A 21,929-nucleotide genomic window follows, 5' to 3' on the forward strand; every position below is an offset into this window, starting at 1 on the left:
TAAACCATAGAAAATTAAATAAATCCAATTAAATTTATTATTAAATACTGAAATTTAAATTAGGGTGTTACACACATGTTGAGAAAGATGGTATGCTCTCTGTCAGATACTGATCTGGTCTTCATATTCTTGCCGATATATCCTTTCCATCCGCCGATGCTTTTTGTTTCAATCTTGAAAGATGCTTTTTCTAGCAAACGGAAAGGTCTATCAGGAGTGTTGCTATTCAGGCCAGTGAGCATCACAACATCCATCAGGGTAGGTGTCATTGGCCCATGGTTAAACATGAACGCGTTAATGGCGTCAGACCAAAAGTGAGAAGCCGATATTAGCATCGGTTCATTTCTGATCATCTCCGATAAATATAAGCTCAGACATTGGCTGATATCATATTGTTCCCAATTGGTTCTCTGAGAATTGGCCATCCTACGGAACCAATTTCTCCACCCAGGAGTGACACTCGGCCAAGATCTAAAGGCCTGAGACCAGTCTAGATTCATATCGGAGGACTTCAGGGGGATTCTGTTAGTTTCTAGATTAATTATGCTGGTCGGATCTGGGTTCCCCATAGGGCCTAAATAGATCATGCTAGGTTGGTTCTCTAGCGGAATAATCATATTGCCCCTAAGATTCGGGAAGAAAAGAATGGAAATAAGATGACGCGACTGAAGAAATTAAAAGGGGAATGAAAAGCAAATGTTGCGAATGAAGAAAGGAGACGTACCTCTAGAATCTCGGAGATGGACGCCATTGCCAGGAGAGTGATTCTTGAACTTGGGTCTTTGAAACCCTAGGAGGCTACGATGGCGGCGGCAGGTCAGATGTGTTCTTGAGTAAGAGAGAAGGCAGAGGTGCTACAGGAAACGTACCAGCGGAAGGGAAGACGGAGATACTTATAACCTTTGCTCGAGGGCAAAATGGGGATTCGATACACCATCTGATTGAGAGATGAGGATAAATTTGAACATTGGCAATAATGATCAACATTAGTTTCGGAACAAAATAAATTATTCCGAAACTGAGGGGCATGTGTTGACACCGTTTTTTGACACGTGTCAAAGAAGGTGATTTTTGTGAAGAGAAGGTGACCGATTTGGAAGAAACCAAAAAATGCACAGTGTTGGAATCGGACGATGGAGTCCGTCCGATGGGCTAGAGGAATATGCCGTGAAGATGCTGATTTGTCCGTTCTGGTGTCCGGCTGATGGATAGTTGCCGATGAAGTCAAGGAAGGAGGAGAGGATCCGGACTCTACGAGAATCTTGATGATTTGGTTGTAATATTTAAAGTAGTTTATCTTTAGATAGTCTTTTCTTTTAAGTCAAGTAATATTCGCCGTAATCGGCTAGGACTTGATAGCGCTAGGCTATATATATCAGTTGTAAGGGACCGAAAAAACTTGATACACATCCAATACAACAAACTTTACAATTCCTTTGCACTTTTTCGGCGACTTTGCCTTTTCTCTTCTTTTTTTGACAAGTTCTTTCAAGTTGATCAAGGACGCCTCACATTCGAGCGACTTGATTTGCTGGTGAGTTTTCGTTTTATCGAGTATATTTGAGCTTTAGCTACTGGGCGCATCGCTGTGGCTTCGTTCAAATCTATTCAAAAGTTATCGAGTTTATCTAGGCTTTGACTTCCGGGCGCATCGCTGTCATCTCGTCTAGATTTATTCACCAATTATCGATATCGGCTAGATTTGTAGGTTTTCCTATGTTTTTTGGCCATTATCACATCTAAAAACATACTAGATCGGCTTTAGGTTTTGGAGTAACACTTTTGTTATCTCAAGAGCCGGTTTAGATCTGTTTGTAGCTTAACATCATCTGAGTTACACATTCGTAGCTTAGATCTTGTCATACATACACAATCGGCTGTTCAAAGCTAGTTTTGTCGTTTAGTGTATCAGCTGATCCTGCCGATATGCTCGTTTACTATGTGCTTGCATTTAATATCTTTTTGTCGTCTATAGTATCGGCAAAGCTTGCCAATACGCCCATCTGAGAGATATTCGGAATCCCAGCCGATACGCTCTCGAATTTGACTTTGTTTTCTCCCTTGTCAATTTTAGGTCAAATTGACTGGCACGCTTAGTTGACTTTCCGTGATTCAGCGAACACTTGCCCTCGGATTCCAGTGTGTTTATTTTTGCGTCAACACCGGCAATCTTCAGAATGCGCTCCATTACGGGGATTAGTCCTTAGCGGTGACTGGCGTACGTCCTTGGTTTGGACCACATTCTTCATCATGCCCTTCATGGCGGCGATAACCATTCTGCGCACACATAAGAGTGACGTTAGCGTAGGTAAGAGAAAGAGTTAAACAAGAGGTAACGAAGCAGACATATAAGGGTATATAGTTCAAGGTAGTATATTGAGCAATCAGAAGCATCCAGAGAGTCCTATTTCTAGCGACCGTTGCTAAGGGTTCGAGCTATGGGCCGAGTATGCTCTGATACCAACTGAAACAGACCGGGTTCTCAAGAGGAGAACCTGACTCTCTATATCATCGTGATAGTCCCTGGATCAGTAGCTATCACAAACAGAACTCATTTCAATTGAATATCACAGACATAACTCACGTTTACAAAATCACATGAGTTTATTTATTACATAATCCAAAGGATTGTAATAAGAATCTCAGAGTACAAGCCCCTTGGGCTAAAAGAAAACAAACAAAAAGTAGAAACGATATCTAGCCTTCTGGGCAAACTCGGAGTGTAACTCGGGGCATCCTTTACTTCTTCTTCCTTCGTCGTCCTATTTACTCCTTCACTCGGATCCTGCATCTATCAGGCTATCCCAAAGGACGGGATAGGTTCATGTCACCATCCGTATGCAAGCTTTGTGTGGATGCAATTGGTACAAGATAATGCCAAGGATAGGCTATGTTTTCCTATGCAAGCAGTATATATATACAAGTCAACCAAATCACCTTCGACATGGGCAGCTCCGGCATCCCGGACTACCGGACTTCTGTCTTTCACTACAAGTATCTCTACACTATCCTCCTACAGTAATGATGCCGCGCATAGCTAGCTCGGGCTGGGTCCACCCTCATAATGGATAAGTGGTGTGCACGTTTGACATAGTTCCGTCACTAGGGCCGCAAAGTCAAGTCCTTAATCCAGCCGAGGTGAGCGACTTCGTCCAAAGTTAGCGTTCTGTCAACACAGTTCACGATTGGCACACATTGCAGGTATTGCCTCCTCTACTCCTCTACCAATGTTCCCACGAGAACAATCTTGCACCCGCCACAGGTGCTCGTCACGCATCACAGGTGCTCACAGGGTTGTGCCCAACACACAATCCCCTAGCTCCCGATCCAAAGATCGGAGAAAAGGGTCCGCTCGCCCCCGCAATAACCCTAATCACCATCTCCTATATGTGGAGGCAATCTTCCATCAAGCAAGGACTATCACTTCATATATTCCCATACCCCAAATCTCACCCATAGAAGCCATAGCATCTAACAATTCAATGATAAGTATGGGAAAACAAGGAATACGGTAAATAAATGGCCACGCAAGCTCATCTCATCACACTCAATTTGGGAGCATAGCGTATCTAGCAAGCAATGCCTAATAGGTATTCAATCACGAATGGACGTGAACCTGATAGGTCTTCGTGGTCTTCCTCAGTCTCTGACATCTTCTGGTCGTCCGGTACGTTCTTCTAGATCCTCCGGGTGTCGGGGTAGTCCTTCTGGATCCGCCGGTTGCTCGGAACGTCAGTCAACACCTTCTCATCATGACCTAGTCTTAATTATGTATATATACAGGGGCCAAAGTGTAAGAGTGCACAAAATGGCTCTAAAGAGATCCAACTCACAGCAATCCTATTCTAACGCATAGATCACGATTTTAGAAGAATTATAAAACTAGTTTCATATTTTTCGGAGCTCTGGTTGATTTATTATGAATTTCCTAAGGTTAAAGCATTTTCTGGAATTAATAAATGATTATCGGAAAAGGAAATCACAGAGGTGACAAATGGCAGCACCAGAGCGTGCCACATCAACATGACAACGATAGCATGCCGTCATCCTAACATCACCAGGTGAGTCTGTTCTGTTGATGTCAGCAGTGGGCCCTGCTGATGTCATCATTGACCAAGTCAATGTTGGCCGTTGACTGGTCAACCAGGTCAGTGGGGTCCGCACATTAGAAACTTACCTGTGGGACCCGCGGGTCAGGTTAACTCATTAAAAGGAAAAAGGGGTTTAAGGGTTTTTGGGCCGGTAGTGTACCAGCGGTAAAACTAAGGCTTCGGCTCAGTTTGGCGGGTTGGCTCAGGCGGTGGCTTGAAGGCCGGCTCGCCTTGCGGCTTCGGGGAAAGGCTGGCTTCGACTTTGGGCTCACAAGCCGGCTACGCGGTCTGGCTTGAGGGCTTCCTGGGCCATGAGCGGCCCACTGGCGCGTGCTCCTCCCCTTCCCTCTCTACTTTCCCTCACCCTCTCTAGTCAGCGGGGCCGTGGCCACGGCGCGGCTGGGCAGTGATGAAGGCTCGGGCAAAAATTCCCCAGCAGGGCTTCATGGCGGCGGAGCGCAGCTTGGGCAGCACGCCAGCGGGGTCCGGCGTGAAGGGGGCTCCTCCACTCAAGGTGACAATGGGCTTCCTAGCGGCGTGGCGAGGCTGTCTTCGGCGGCGATAGGGTCCGGCGGCACGTCGAGGGCTTCCCGGTGGAGTCCAGGCTTCACCTCCTTCGATGGCTCCGGCGGTGGCAGTGACGGTCGGCGCGGCGGTGATGCCAGGGGCATGCAGCCAGGATGGCAAGGCAAGGGTTTGGTTTCGATGCGCACGGGGCATGGAACTCCAGGTCCACGGTGATGGTATTCCCGACACGGCAGCATGGCCACGGGCAAGGGCTCAGTCCGGGGGCGCGCTCGAGTGGCGGCTGCGGCGCGGAGTCAAGGCGAGGCGAGGCAAGCTTGGCTGGCGGCATAGGGTAGGCGGCGGAAAAATAGAGGCGCCAGGGGTTTGCGTGCGCAGGTGCTCGACGGACGCCGAGCCCGTGGTGCGGCGGCAGCTTGGTGTGGTGGCAAGGAAGGGCAAGGGCCAGGGAAAGGAGTGATCTTTCGGCCAGAGCTTGTGCGCGCGCACGTCGTCGCGATGGAGACGCGACGCAAGCTTGTCTTTGAGGAACTAGGACTGGGCTTGGGCACGACTGGAACGCGACGTGCGCGGTGCGGGTTCATGCCCACGGCACGGCCGTGGCGGCGGGAACATGTGCGTGGGCGCCTCGGCGTGGTCAAGGGCACAACACGGCGGTGGGCAAAGGCCAAGTGCGAGGCTTTTGGTCGGTGTATGGCTAGGCGCACACATGCGGTCAGGACCAAAACGTGCATTCTGGCCCGACGACGAGCAGCACGTGAACGCATGCGGGCATTCCGGGTGGTGTGTGGCCCAAAGGCTCGGCTTTTTGGCCGGTATTCGTGTGAGCACAGGCGTGTGTACACCAGGGCAGGGGCACAGGTGCACGCGTGTGTGAGCTCTCGGTTCATCGAGGTTGCGACGCGGTCGTGGCATTCGTGGGGCTCCGGCGTGGCCGTTCCGTGGCGGCGCCAGACGGCAAGGGCAACACGAGGGCGACGGCAAGGTCTAGCAGCGGTGCGGCGAGGCAAGGCCAAGATTTTGGCCTGACAGCCGGCCGAGAGGGCGACGGCGGTTTCCAATGGCGGAACGCGGCGTGACGGGTCCCTGCAGGAACAAGGTAATAGGGGACGGTCCTATGGCTACTACACGGAGGGCTCGTCGCAGGCGACTCGCACGACGGCATCACTCAAGGAGGTCGAGGTTGGCAAGGTGGTGACCTACCGGTTCAAGGTGGGGCAGACAGGGGTGGCGCTGGGTCGAGTCAAAGCAGGGATGAGTCGATGCCGTGCAGGACGCACGGCAATGGTAGAGTAGTCGATCGGGCGCTGGCTTGGTGTAGGTGTTCCGGCGGTGGTGAAGGGGCCACTGTCCTCCTCTCCCTTGGCTCGTCTGAGCGCGGCGATGTCGTACTCCGTGAGGGAGAAAAGGGAATAGTTTCCCTGACAGGTGGGCTTGGGCGGCAGGGAGAGAGATGGGGCGCCGCGGCTGGCTCGCGTGTCCGCGGTGGCGAGTTGGGCCGCGCACGCGTGAACGGGCCGCGTGCAGGCTGGCGGATTGGGCTGGCGCTAGCGGTAGCGCAGGCCGGTTGGCTTAGCAGGCCGGCAGGCTGGACTAGATTGGTCTGGGCTGGTTGTGCTGGGTTCTTGTTGGGTTTAGGTGGGTTTTGGGTTCAGGCTGGGTTAGGGCTTGAACTTGGGTTGGCGTCGGGCTTGGGTTTGGGTTGGTGTTGGCGCTCAATTTCTATGATTTTTACCGCCAACATTTCTCCAGAATTCATGATTTGAGGGCCAGCATAAACTAAATCTGATTCATATTAACGAGTTCCACAAGTTTTGGTGAGTATTTGAATGCAGGAACAACATGTACAAAATTTGGCCAAAATGGGAGGAATCCTAGGCCGGCCGGCCTATACCCCATGGAGTTCATGCTCATCTTTGGTTAAAGTGCTCATGAGTGCAAATGCAAGCCAATCCAATGTGGTTTCATACAAAATACACAAACCAAGACCAAAAGGCTTGAGCCATGATAAGATGGGTCCACATGCAGTACTCCAACTCAACCCCAAGCCCGAAACCATCTATGAGAAGAATATGCAACCATTGATCAATATGTTGGTGAATCGGAGGGCCGAGAAGGGACAAGCCTAGGCCGGCCGTCCTAGGCTAGGCCGCCCAGCTCCCTACTACTCAGCTTCAGACCAACGCAATTAAAACTGACTTCATTAGGCAATCAGGAGCGTTCAGTAAAAAGGCGGTGGAAAACGGATGACAACCCCAGGCCAGCCAGCCTAGGGGAGGCCGGCCGGCCTCACTTTTCCGCACCACGTGTGCAGCCTTCAAGTCATACACAACGCCATGCATGAGTGGACAGCTTGTCTTTCAAGCTAAGCAACCATAGCTTTGCTTGCAAGCTAAGCCAACCTTAGCCTAGCTTACAAGCTAAGCAACCCACCTTGAAGGCCTATAAAAGGCAGCCATCCCACTCACTTTCAACACACCATTTGGAGAGGGGAAGAGCCTCAAACAAGGTGTAGTCCATCTTAGAATAGGGAGAGTGTGAGGTGAGAGCTTTGGTGAAAACCAAGCTAAAGGAGCGGTGCTGAATTATTTCAGCCTTACTCCACTTTTGTAAGCCACCTCAAAGGAATGAATTACCTTTGGAGTGAAGTTACTCGTCTCTCGTCGGTATCTCGCTAGTCTTTCTCTTTACTTTAGTTACTTGTTTACTTTCTGTCATTGATCTGCGGGATCCCTAGTATGCGTAAGTAGCAAGTTCTATTTATTTGAGAGTGCTCTCTGCCTTGCCGGGAGGTAGGAGTACGTAACTCGATAGTTGTAGGCATGGTGCCTAGACAGGGTTAGTTACATAGGGTTGTGTTCCACCCCACGGTGCCGTTGTGGTAGGTGGTAGGTGGTGATATCCCTGTCCATCCCTTGTAGTCCACCACATTCGGGTGTTTTCATAGCAGTAGTGTCGACTGCCGTTGGACTCCCTTCTCACCCCAGTCTGAGTGCTTCCCTGAGGCCACCGAAGTAGATCAAGACAGTTTAGTTTCAAGTCTTCTGGGTAATGAGTTGGCTAACCGGCGTTAGACCCTCTACCCACTTACCTCTCTTCCCCTGATGGGTCCGGTTGAACTAGTTCTAGACCTAGTCGAAGCTTTACCATTCCTTGGATTCGATATCCTAGGTATACTCCCAGGTGAAAGCTACATCGGTCTCTGTGCGCTTGCGGAGTAATTCGTATAGGCTAAGGAGTGCCAACAAGCTTTCTGGTGCCGTTGCCGGGGAGCGGTAGCAACACTAGTTTAGAACCCGTTCAGCTGTACACCTTTCCGCACATCCACATGGAGTTTTACTCCTAGTTATCCATAAAACAGACCGGGTTCTCGAAAGGTGAACCCGACTCGCTGTATCGTCGTGATAGTCCCTGGATCAGTAGCTATCACATATAGAACTCATTTCAATCGAATATCACAGACATAACTCACGTTTACAATATCACATGGGTTTATTTATTACATAATCCAAAGGATTGTATTATGAATCTTAGAGTACAAGCCCCTTGGGCTAAAAGAAAACAAACAGAAAGCGGAAACGATAACTAGTCTTCTAGGTATCTTCATCTTCACGAATCCTCTCCACATGCAGCTCAGAGTGTAGCTCGAGCCATCCTTCGCATCTCCTTCCGTTGTCGTCCTGTTGACTCCTTCACTCAGATCCTGCATCTATCAGGCAATCCCCAAGGACGGGATAGGTTCACGTCACCATCCGTATGAAAGCTTTATGTGGATGCAAACGGTAAAGAATAATTCCAAGGATAAGCTACGGTTTCCTATGCAAGCAATATATGTATAAGTCATCCAAAACACCTTTCAACACGGGCAGCTCCGGCATCCCGGACTCCTGGTATCCTATCTTCCTCTACCAAGTATCTCAACCCTGTTTCGGTGCGGGAACTCTCTCTCCCCGCACCTCAACTGCTATCCGAGCAGGAAAAGTGGTACTAGATGGAGGTAGAAAAGTATATGTGGTTCTAACTACAGTGTGGCGCTAGATCCAGAGTTGTACATGACCGAGTACGCGGCTATACATATAGTTTTCACTCTGCAGGGGTTGTACACCTGTACCCACTTGCCATAAATCTAGGCAGGAGCGACCCGACCTTCTCCGAGGCACCAGTCAATGAAACTAACGGCTACGGCACAATCTTGCACCCGGTTTGGGGCGCGTCCTCCCGCAAAAGGTCGCCCGGGGCTGTGAAGCAATCTAGAATGGAATATATATGAATCCTGCGATCGGGGGCTCAGGGTCTCGCCCATTCCCCTGACACTAAAACACTATCCTCCTATAGGTATGATTCCGTGCATAGCTAGCTCGGGCTGGGTCCCCCCTCATAAAGGATAAGTGGTGTGCACGTTTGACATAGTTCCGTCGCTAGGGCCACAAAGTCAAGTCCTTCATCCAGCCGAGGCGAGCGTCTTTATCCAAGTTAGCATTCTATCAATACGGTCTGCAATCGATACCCATCACAAGTATCTCCTCCATAACTACACCTCTACTATGTTCCCACGGGAACGGTCTAGCACCCGCCACTAGTGCCCTTCACCCAATTACAGGTTCTGCTCAGGATCGCACCCAACGCACAATCCCCGTCTCCCGATCCGAAGATCAGGGAAAGGGTCCGCTCGCCCCCGCTGTAACCTAATCACCAACTTCCATATATGTGGAGGCATCTTCCAGCAAGCAAGGACTATTAGATCATATATATTCCCAAACCCAAATCTCACTCATAGAAGCAATAGCATACAACAAATCATTTCTAAGTATGGGAATCAAGGAATGTAGTAAATAAACGGCTATGCAAGCTCATCTCATCACACTCAATTTGGGAGCGTAGCGTATCGAGCAAGCAATGCCTAATAGGTACTCAATCGCGAATGGGCGTGAACCTGATAGGTCTTCGTGGTCTTCCTTGGTCTCTGACATCTTTTGGTCATCCGATACGTCCTTCTGGGTCCTCTGGATGTGGGGGTAGTTCTTCTGGATCTTCTGGTCGTCTGGAACGTAGGTCAACTCCTCCTCGTCAAGACCTAATCATAATTACATATAAATACAGGGGCCAAAGTGCAAGAATAAACAAAACAGGCTAAAAAGAGATCCACCTCACAACAAAACCTATTCTAATGCGTATATCACGATTTTAGAAGAATTATGAAACTGGTTTCATATTTTTCGGAGCTTCGGTTGAATTACTGTGAATTTTCTAAGATTAAAGCATTTTCTGGAATTAATAAATGATTATCGAAAAATAAAAACACAGAGTCGACACGTGGAAGCACCAGAGCGTGCCACGTGGCATGATGATGTTAGCATGATGTCATCATGACATCACCTCAGGGTCAGGTCGGCTGACGTCAGCAGTGGGCAGCGTTGACCAAGTCAACATTGACCGTTGGCTGGTCAACCGGGTCGATGGGGTCCGCAAGGTCAGTGGGTCCGACTAGTCAGTCTCACAACAGTCACTTACAAGTGGGGCCTGCGTGTAAGGTAAAACCAAAAAAGGGAAAAGGCTTAAGGTTTAACGAGCCGGATGTGAACAGGCGGCCCAACAAAGGTTCCCCTCAGTTTGGATGGGTCGGCTCGGCCTGCGGCTTGCAGGCCAGCTCGAGAAGCGGCTCGAGGTAAAAGGGCCGGCTCCGGTCTGGCTTCCAGCTTTGGGCCGACTCGGGCTTCTCGGATCACTGGGCCGAAAGCGGCCCGTCTTCTTTCCTCCTTTCTTTTTCTCCTTTCTTCTTCTCTTCTCTCTCTTTGGCTGACGGGGATGGCCCACCCATCGGCATCTTCTCTTGTACTTCCTCTTCTCTTTTCCTCCTCTGCTTCCTCCCATCGGCGGATGAGTTCGTCAGCTTCGGTGGAGATGGCGGGGCTGCTCTAGTTGGCGGCGAGGCGAGAGACGACGGGGCGATGGGCGAGCAGGGACCAAGGGCGGTTTGCACTTGCGGGATTCATGTACTCCCGACCCATGGCGGAGACATACATGCTGGTGGTGGCTCGGTCAAGGTGAGGCAAGGACGGGGTAAGTTGAGGCAGAACAGCGGTGAGGCTTGGCCGGGTCGAGGGCATGGCGACAGCGAGGTCTGCTTGATGGGGCATCTTCTCATCGTGCGGCGATGGTCTTCTCCCAGGGCGGCGGCACGAGGATGAGGGCAGAGGCAAACCTGGACGGCAGGGTGGATTGGCTCCAACCAAGAAAGGTGTTGGAACGAGGGCTCGGTGTAGAGGTGGCTGCGGGTGTGTTCCAGGGTGTGCGCGTGGCGCTCGGCGTGGCCGAGAGCACGGCACTGTGAGGACGGGACTGGGTCATGTCAGGCACGCATCGCGCGTGGTGCGGGATCCGGCGTAGCGGGCCTGCAGTGACGAGGCAGTTAGGGGTCGGTCATGGAGGGGCGACAGCGAGGGCTCAGGTGAGCGCGCGCACGGTGTCGCGATGGCGACGCGATGCAGGCTGGTCCTGGTGGAGCCGGGACTGGGCCGTGCGGTCTGTGGTGCTGCATGGGTTTCGCGACGTCACGGCGTGGGCGCGTCCACGTCGCGACAGCTGCGAGGACAGGTCTAGGCCGGGTAAAGGCGTGGCCTTTTGGTCAGAGCGCGTGCTCGTGCATGCGGTGGCCGGTGCATGGCATGGCCACGGCGAGGTCGCGGCGACGTGTGGTTCGTGCGCGTTCCAGGTGCTATGAGGGCATAGGGTGCATGTGCGTGTGTGGGCACTCGGTCTTGACCAAGGTCGCGACACGGTCATGGCACTCGTGGTGTGCTGGCGAACCGGGCCGCGGCGGCACCAGACTGCAGCGGGGATTCGAGGTATCGGTCATGGGCTCCTGCAGAAAAACCAGGACGGGTCTGGGCTCCTATGGCTGTGCGTCTACGGTGGGTTCAATGGTGGCGAAAGCACGCATCGACAACAGCATAGGGGAGGTCGAGGGCAAAAAGTTGGTGGCCTACCGGCAGGGTCGTAGAAGATGGAGGCGGGGCTTTGTCGAGGCGAAGCAGAGGCGAGTCGGTGCAGGGCAGTACAGAGCGGGCATGCCGATGTCGTCGATCAGGGCGCTGGCTCTATGTCGTGCTCTAGCGGCGGCGTCCTCCTTCCTCTCGCGGTGCTCCTCCTCCTCCTCGCAGTGGTCCTCCTCCTTGGCCCCTTATTCTCCCTCTGGCTTCACCTTCCTCTCCTCTTGGCCCTCTCCTCCACTGCTCCCTCCGTTCTGGTGGCTGGCAGCAGCGGATTGGAAAAGAAGGCCCTGGTTCTAGGGTTCCCAGCGGCGGCTAGGGGTTTTATAGGCGGCCACTAGGGTTTGGGGCTCGGCGCGGGGTGCTCCAAGGCACAGACACCGAGGATTGCCAGTGGCAGCTTGGGCGCGCGAGCGAGGCTACATGGCGGCCATCCTGCGGTCGAATGCTCATAGCGCTAGGGTTCCCAGCACGCCCAAAGGCGGTCAAGGGCGGGTGGCCGATAGCGGGAGGCGCGCGGCAGGTGGTGACGCGAGCAGGAAGTGCCGGCATGAGAGGCAAAGGGTGCGGGCGGTCAAAAGTGGAAAAGGCAGAGCAGAGAGGGCGGCATCGTCCGCGAGAGAGATAGAGGAGAAAGGGGACGCGTAGGGTGGGCAGGCAGCCTCCGCGCGTTGTCGCAGTGCGGGGAGCGCAGTGCTGGCGCCAAAAGGGAGGGTCGGAGCATCGCGGCAGAGCAGAGGAATCGGCGTTGCCGATTTGGGGAAGAAAGGGGAATAGTTCCCCGACAGGTGGGGCCAGGGAAGGCAGCGGCACGCGGAGAGGAGGGCGTGGCTGCGGGCTGTGCTGCACGTCCACACAAGTGAGCTGGGCTGCGCGCGCGTTAGCGGGCCGGGGTGCGCGGGTGAAGCAGGCCTGGCCGAGCGCGGGAGTAGGCCGAGAAAAAGTGAAAGGGCCAGGTGGGCTGGACTGCTAACTGGGTTTTGGTGCTGATTGGTTTAGGTGGTTTTGGGTTCAACCGGGCTGGACTGGGTTAGGGCCGGTTTGGGTTTCGATCGGTTCGGGTTTGGGTCTGAGCTTGGGTTGGATTAGTTAGAGGTTATATTTAATTGAGTGGCTCAACTCAAATTAAATCCCACACAAGTGTTAGCTCTTGAAATTAAATTGAGGGGCACACCTCAACTTAATTTCCACACAATTGCATACAATAAAATAAATCCAAATCGAATTCGAATTAAACAAGGTAGATCCAAATAAAATCCAATAACTCCAAATATTCCCACACTAGCAATTAATATCCTTAATTAAGAACGAAGTTTTAATTTACTAGGAATTTTGGTGGGCAGAAATCCTACTTAAGTTGATATTTATAGCATTGCCACGAAATTTTTTTGAAATCCACATTTTTCGACTTTATAACATTCCGGAAAAATCCGGGATGTTACAATCCGGCAGTTCCATACTGCGAGCTTTGGAACCGCCACCATCCTATCCCCCCATTTATCCAATGGTTACATGGCCAGTCCCAGTCTCGTTGCCATGGTTCGTTCATAGTCTTTCTCCTTGATGAAAGACGAGTTCCTACACTCACTTGCTGGAATCCTACAATACCCGGTATAAACAAAAACACCTTTTGGTGAAAGCTTTCCCTGTTCTCTCTGATGGGTGAGCAAAAATTTGGTACAACTAGAGGGCAAGGAGAGTTGGAGGAAATTGGATCATATTGAAGGATGAGTGTGCTTATTCTTCTTACCTGTTACCAAAGTGTTCGCACTTCGCATTCCACTGCAATCATTCAAGGAAGGCGAAGGGTCATTTGGAATAGTGTGGGAAAGATTTTTTGCTGATGGCATATTCTAGAGCACCTCATGGTGTTCTCGAAGGTGCTGAAGCATCATTTCGTTAGTGCACTCAAGTTAGAGAGCGCATTCCATGAATGTTGCCTCTGGTGAGTTTCGCCAACCGATCTGCCCAAAGAAAAGCAGCAAGTTCGCATCCTATCAACTGCACCCTCTCCACCTCCACCACACATAGGAAACTATCGAACCAATAAAGTCCACAGATCATGAGCCACTCACCAAGGATATGTCAATGTTCATTCCTGATCTCTCCATAAGAGTATATGGAACTCGGCAATGCCGAAGGAACATAAGTGCATATGCTCAAGATCCGAGGCATCCATTCCAGATGCTACATCACAGATTAAGGGTCTTACTGCGATCGTGAGTAACGAATGGATTGAGGAAGTGCAAATTCGACGGTAGTATCATACGGATCTACCAGAGCACTCCTCTGCACTATTGGGGATGCTGCACCATAAAAAATCTTGGAAGAACCTAAGGTGGATCAACGGATAGATGATGGGTGTAAGGGAATTCTTCATGATTGTGTCCTTGACACAAGATGATCAAGTTTTCTTGATCGGTCAGCCAATAGAGCCACTTGTCAACCCCAATGGAAATCGAGCTACACTTCAGCTCGAGGTTGGCAAAGAGAAGATCCCGGTTAGTCTAGTCCATTCAGGCAATACAATTGTGGAGGCCAGACCGGAGCAAGACCCAGTGGAGGAGGCAATGAGCATAATAGGGTACCTCAAGCTATCTTGGACGAAGATGCCATCCACATCACCTAGGAAACAAATCCGGCGGCTACCTCAAGCTCAATGATGAAGAAAAACCACAACATCTTCTTCTTGAGCTGAAACCGCTGCCTCCTAGGCCGAAGTAAGCCTTCCTCCACAAACAATAGGGTACGCCAGTTCTCATCAGCGTAAGCTGACAGAGAGTGAGACTCGGCAGCTCGTTGTAGTCCTATAGAAGTACTGGTCCATCATCGAGTACACTCTATAGGACTTGAAAGGGGATCAACCCCAACTTGTGCACCCATCACATCCTTATGGACCCAGACTATAAGCTGTCTAAGAGAGCACCAAAGATGGCTGAGTGATGCAATGAGGAAGGTAGTAAACAAAGAGGTATTGAGGCTACTGCATGTGGGCGTCATCTACCCCATGCAAGACAGTGATTTGGTCATGCTAGTTCAAGTGGTCCCAAAGAAGGGAGCAATCACCTCTGAGGAGCGTGCATACCTCAGAGGGAAGTCAACAAGGATGTGCATCGATTGCCAGATGCTCAACAGGGCTACCTAGATAGATCACCTCTCTCTCTCCCCTTCATTGGTGATATGCTTGAAATGGCTGGCCAATCACTCATTCTTCCACTACCTCGACATATACTCTAGTTATCAACACTCTCCCATTCATGAGGATAACCGAGTAAAACTACCTTCACCTGTCCCTACCGCACACTTCGCCTATTAGCGAATGTCATTTGGTCTTTGCAACGCACCTGCTTTACCTCAGAGGTGTATGATGGCGGCTTTCTCCAACCCAATCGAGAACATCATGAAAGATTTCTCAGTCTATGGCAATACCTTGAGATGTTAGTTTAACTCTCAAGGATGCCAAGAAACGCACTTAATCCTTAGCTAGGAGAAGTGCACTTCATGGTCAGAGAAGGGATTGTCTCCAGACATGGAGTGCCAGGAGGCACACATTTCCTCTCCCATCATACAGCCTCTCGATTGGAAATTTCCTTTCGAGACCTCGTGCTATGCATATGATCACGCCGTCGGTACATTGCTGGTTCAATGTAAGGATAATCAGCATTATGCCATATCTTATGCAAATAAGACATTGACCGGAGTTCAGTGACAACAGAGAAGGAACTTTTGGCACCGGTATTTGCCACAAGTTCATATCCTACTTGGTTGGTGCTGAGGTGATAGTATACACGGATCATGATGTACCAAAGTACCTCTTAACCAAGAAGGATGCCAAGCCACAACTCATCCGTTGGATTTTGCTCCTATAAGAGTTCGATATGGAAATCAAAAGGTAAGAAAGGAGCAGAGAATTGAGTGGCTGTTCACCTCTTAAGAATGCAAGTAAAGAATACCTATTTGATGACTACTTGAGAGGAGAAGACAAGAAGAAGTGATTCCACCTCAGAGAATACCACCTTTGGGATGACCACCTATCTATTCATAGTTTGTGCTAATGGTTCACTCCGTAGCTGCAACCCGCTATGTGACACCCACAAGATCCTTGAGCGTGCCACCCTTTGCCATGGGGAGCATATCACGGAGTATTCGGTACCCATACTTAGGTATGGCAGAAGGGATAATTCTAGCCAACCAAGTTTTGAGATGCCAAGGAATCTGTGCGGTGATGCCCAAGATGTCAGAGACACAGGAATATCAACGCCCGTGATGCTATGCCACTGAAGAGCAACCATCAGTTGGAAATTTTTGGCGTATGGGGAAATGACTCCATGAGTCATTCCCTATGCCAGAGCACTGTAAGTACATCTTGGTGACTGTGGACACTATGTGTCCAAATGGGTTGAAACACTTCCTGTGTTGAGGCCGACTCGAAGAATTCAAAGAAGATGATTCAAGAAATCACATTTCCTTGCTTTGGATTTCCAAGAGTCGCGTTTAGTGGTGAAGACTCACACATCACAAGACAAGACCTACAGGAAGTGTCTCAGCGAGTTGGAAGTGAACCACTGGGCTGCTACTCCATACCATCCCCAGAATGGAAAGGCAGATTACCCGAGGCACCCGGAGCATATTGAATATCCTTAAAGACGCGGATAGGACTAACATGGTACAATCCCAATGGGCGATCAAGAGGTGGAAGATGGATCTCCAGTCAGCCAGGATTAAAAGGCAAAAGTGTTTGGCTGAATTGGATGATTGGAGGAAGAAGGCCTACCAAAGCCAATTATGGAGTTATAATCCACCGAGATAATGACGGGAATACCTTCAAGGCCTATGGCCAAATATTGAATATATTCCTCGAGCCCGAATCACTGGAACTCGAAGAAATAGACGTCTACGAGTTATCCGAGCAAGAGCTTTCGTCTATGGTCATCGCCGGACCTTAAACGTGCTATATCCTAGTAGTGGGCGCTAGTTTATTTTCCAAATTATTTTCTCAAAATTTTGTTTTCAGCAGCACCAAGTTTTTGCTTGAAAAAAAATAGAAGAAAAAATTGCTTCATGCTTGTGCCTTAGTTGGTTGGTGCACATTTTGTGTGCCAATCAACCCCCCTATTCTAACATTCCAGCAGGTGTGCGGGGGAAGTACATGAACATTATTGAGACGAACCCCTGGATGAAGTTGAGTGCAATCCGATGCACTCGTGCCTGACCAAATGTGACACTTCAGGTGTCTAGCTATTAGAACCTAAGTTTATGTGTGCATTTTGTGTATTTATCCTTGTTTGGTAGTTAAAATTTTTCAATGCAAATTGAGGGCATATTTGTAATTATACAAAACTACTAGCCCCTTTTTGCAAAAAGGTTTGGACTTTAGGAGTATTTTCAAATTTATGAAGGGCTTTCTTGCAAAATACAAGTAATCATGATTTCGGCAGCTTTATTACATTTAAGTCCAAAATTGTGATGAATTTACAATCAAAAAGGTGTTTTCTTTTACAAATTCAAGCTCTTCCAAACTTTTCAAAATATTTCAAAATTCCTTGATCTAATGAAAATTTGCACAACACTAAAGTTGTAGATCTTGAAAAGTTGAACAACTTTCATTTTGGGCACTTTATCATTTGAGCCCTAGAATAGTGGGAAATCTTTGTTTACAGTAAGGTCCCTGAAGTTTTCACAAATTCCAAATAGGTCCCTCAATCCTCTTCTTCCTCCTCCCGATCTGCCGGAGCTCTGCTCCCGCCGCCGCCGTGGTTTTCCCACCCACGGCTTGCCTCCTCACCGCTGCTGGCCTGCCACCCGCCCTCCCCGGCACCTCCCTGACCCCACCCAGTGCCTCGCACCCTCTACCCTCCCATGCCACGCCGCCCAGAGCACCCGCCGACCTCGCCGCCATTGCATTCCAAATCCGGCGAGCTCTCCGCCACTAGATTCGCTTCCCCGAACCGCCTTGCCGCCTCCACGCGCCGCGTACCTAGCCCCGCCGCCTCTCCACCGCCTCTGACTGGCCTGCTAGCTCCACGCCATGCCGTCCTACGGACTCCGCTGCGTCGCCACCTCGCCGGCCACCGCTGGGAAGCCACTGTCGTCGCCAACTTTGCCTATCCTTGATCGAACTCGTTATCTGGACTTCCTCTCTCACTTATCGCTTCCATCTCTGGCTATATAAAGCCCAGTCGAGATGTATCTCCGGCACACCACCGCCGCACACTTTCCCATCTCCGGCGAGCTCCTGTCCGCCGCCGAACCACCACCCCAGTGTCGCTCTGCCCCTTCCGAGCATCCCAGAAACTTCACCTCCCTCCAGCACAGCTCACCAACCCCTCCTTCCTGTCCATCCACCACCGGAGCACCACTGTCGTTGATTCCTTCCGCCGCCGCCTCTACCCCGTCGCCGACAAGCATCTCCCGACCTCCAATCCTCCCTCCCAACCCCTCCATCAGGTGCGCCATGGCTCCTTCTTGCTCCCTGTTCACCTTCCCCTCGCCGCCGGCGATCGCCGTTGCCGGAATCCGGCCGGCCATCCCCTGTCTCCCTCCCCAAAACTGGCCAGGGACCTGAATGCAAGGGATTGCAATCTTTCTAGGGTCCCCTTTGCAATAGATCCTTTCCCTTTTATTTTGTTTTCAGTGAACATTGAAAATTTCTAGGAAATTATAGAAAAATCAAAAAAATGTGAAATTAATTTTGTTGTTTTCCTTGTAATTAGCTCCACAACTTTGATGTTATGAGTTGAGCTAATTTTGTGTGTTTTTAAATCTAAAAATAGGAATTGTTTATAACCCTTTTTATTTATATCTAATGTTCCAAAAGCAATTTTTTTGGTGAGCTTTTGACCATATGTTCCCTTGAGTATTAAAGCTCTATAAAAATTTTCTATATCCATTAGTATACTATAACCTCTACTTTCAAAATTTCCTTCTTATGTTTTAAAAAGGATCTATAAGAAATTATTTATATAATTTCTTTTGGATTATTCTATTGAAATAAAAGTTCCTTTTTCATGTTATTTTGTGGAGTTTCACCACATTTACTTCTACTCTATAAACAATTGCCCAGTAAAGTAAAAATTATTAAGATTTATCTTAATATTTACTTTATTGATTTACCTCTTTATAGTGAAGAAAAGCTATACTCAAGCACTTCACTAATTTTAAAATATTGCATCTCATATATAAGTCACCCTGCTAGCAGACGGCACTTACGAGCTCACCCAGGAGCCAGACGTGGATTTTTCTTCTGAACCTCAGGCCAACGTTATCGAACTAACAGAAACTCCGAACTTGATTCGGAAGAGCCAAATTTTACTGACCCTACAGACACCTCTACAGGCAAGCCCCGGAGCATAATCCTATTATTTCAAAATTATGCAACTTATCGTTATTATTTGCTTGTGCATTTAAGTTGTCGGAATTAATTGAAAACCCTAGTTGCATAATCTTAGGTACCTACTGTTTGAACACTAGTTTTGAGTCCGAGTTAGATGCTATGCTAATAGGACCGGTAAAAGTCGAGTGATTGCCTGTCACTCGCGAGCTTATAGGAATTGATTGTTTACCATCTGCAACACTATAAGGATCATGGGTGGATTTGTTGAAGTTCGTCTGTGTTGATGAAACTTGATAAGGTCGCAGTGTGTGGTAGCGGTGGTTAAGTGTTTGAAAGTACTAGCCACATGCTGTAAATATGGTACGCAGCAAGCCTAATAACTGATCGGCCCAGCAAGTGGACATACCTTCCACTCTCTCTTAGAGATAGGAAGTTAAATTACATTGAAAGTTTATTTTATGTTGCAAAACAAACCACGGGTACAGAGAAGAGCGGTTCTCTGTAGCCGGGGAGAGTGGCGCTGATCCACGACCCGGAATGAGAAGCAAACTGTTGCTTGGGAGTGACTCATCAGTGCTCCAAGCGTGTGTGTTAGGTTTACCCTTGCAAGGTTGGAAATTCGGTTCAGAATTGTCCGTTTCTCATGGAAATTGAAACTGCTTGATCCCTTTGCCACATAGAGTAAGAAATGGAACTTTGATGATACTTAATTTTGTTGTATGTAAATATCTTCTACCATGTTTGTATAGATAGGTGCTTACCTAGAATGGTTAATGCAACTAGAATCTGAAAGCTAAAATTTGACCTTAAGGATCTACTCTTTGTTGCTTTTCAGCAAAAGAAACTCCAGAGCCTTCACAAACCTTTCATGTCTAGTTAAAGGGCTATGTTATACCCTTAGACGGGTCAGTCTTGCTAAGTATTAGTGTACTCAGACTTGCTTTTGATAATGTCTTCAAGAATGCTTTCCGATGCCCAAAACACTAGTTCAACTTGGCCTAGTGAATTACCTGTTGGCTGGACGATGGAATGGGAACCATCCACCAGCTATGGTTCGAATCAATGATGTCATGTTTGGGCTTGTCATGACATCTATCCCATGACGGTTGTATATAGTACTGTTTTACTTTCCATTGCAGGACCTGTAACACCCTAATTTAAAGTTCAGCATTTTATAATAAATTTAATTGGCTTTATTCAAATTTCTAAGGATTTTTGTGCTAGTCTTGCATTTAATCCAATTTTTGTTCCTCAAGTAATTAAAATTTTCCTTAGGTTTAATTGTGCTGTTGCATTCATGCTGGAGCATTGATTTATTTGTTTGAGTGTTAGAGTTGAATTCAAATTTTGTTTGAATTCAAATAGACTTGTTTGAATTAGAAATAGAAAAGGAAAATAGAAGACCCCTAAACCCACCCTAAACCCAAGAACCAACCCAGCCCAACCCGGCCGGCCCAACCCTCTCCATCTCTTTCCTCAGCCCGCGACCCAGATTTCCCCCGTGGCCCAACCCAGTGCGTCGCTCACCCACGGCACGCTCCTTCGGCCTAGTTTGCGCTCGGTCCGCACCGAGCGGCCCACTCCACCGCGCCCCCGCTCCACCCCGGCCTGCTCCGTGCCCGCGATCCTGCAGCCCGCGTTGCCCTCTCTCTCACTGCGCCCCGGGCCCGCCTGCCAGCTTCGTCTCCTCCGCGTCGCGCTCGCGCAAACGGCCAGCCGCAACGTCCGCCCGAGATTCCCGTGACCTTCCCCGCAGACCCGCATGCCGAGGATCCACGGGCTGTTGCCTTTTTAAACCGCCCTGTGACTCCCCTGCACCCCATCCACCCAACGCGCCGCCCCGCAAACCCTAGCCGCCTCCCCTTGCTCCACCGGAGCAGAGCTCGCTGCGCCGCCGCGACCACGCCGTCACGATGCGTCCCGGGCCTTGCAACACCCCACCACAGCTTCATCTTGGGCCCAGGAAACTCACCAAGGCCTCCACTCCCGACTCCGTGGCCTGCGCACACGGGAATTTGCCCGAGATCTCGCCGCAGGTAAGCTCTGTCGCCACTACGATTTCACGTCGCCGGCGTGTTATGCTCCGCCCTGACCCTTAGTTCGCCTCCACAGCCGACCGCACACCGAATCGAGGAGCCCAGGGACCCGGAGGGATGCCACCGCACCCGGACCGCGAGCTCCGCCCCGTCTCCGCCGCAGGTCCTCACCGCCGGTGCCGTTGCGTCACGCCACCAACCGTTTCCAAGCTCGGTGAGCACCCCCAGTTCCCCACCGTGCTTTTATGCTAGATATTTTTAGCCTGTAATGCACCCCTGTGGCCGCGCGAGCTCACGCCGGCGATGCCCTGCCGCGTACTCCCGCCACCACCGCCGCGCACGCCGTCCCAAGCCTCGCTTCGCTGCTCCGAGCACCCAGGTGGACTACGCGTGTCGCGTAGTCCCCTCCCGGCCCTGATCCCGTCCCTTTGACCCCGGGAAGGCCAAGAACGGCCATCGCCGGCGAACCCCCGCCACGGGAGCACGCCGTCGGCGCCTTCCGCCGCCATTCTCCGCCCCCTTTCACTTGGACCGTTAGATCAGAGGCCAACGGCCGCGATTAGAACCCAAGCCGTTTAGATCCAAGCCATCAGATCTAGATCCAACGGCCGAAAACCGCGCGTACCCCTTCGGCCTGGTAGTTTTGCTAAAGAGGCCCTGGGTTTCTTTTAAATAAACCCGCAGTCCATCTCAGTTGAAAAGTATTTCCAAATCTGCCCTTTCTTTTACGTTTTAGACCCTGAGTTTTCCCAGAATAGAACCCGCCGTCCAGCACTTGTTCTTTTATGAGTTAGACCCTGGAGTTAACGGTTAATTATGTTTACGCCCTCGATTTTTGCAGAAAAGCCCCTGGAACCTCAGTTTTTCTTACAGTTTAGTCCCTGGAATTTGTTTTAGGCCTAGATTTTGCGTTTTAGCTCCGTTTTAGGCATTCTTTATGTCCACACGATCATTG

This window comes from Panicum virgatum, chromosome 2K (genome assembly GCF_016808335.1).
Source record: "Panicum virgatum strain AP13 chromosome 2K, P.virgatum_v5, whole genome shotgun sequence".
Classification (NCBI taxonomy): Eukaryota; Viridiplantae; Streptophyta; class Magnoliopsida; order Poales; family Poaceae; genus Panicum; species Panicum virgatum.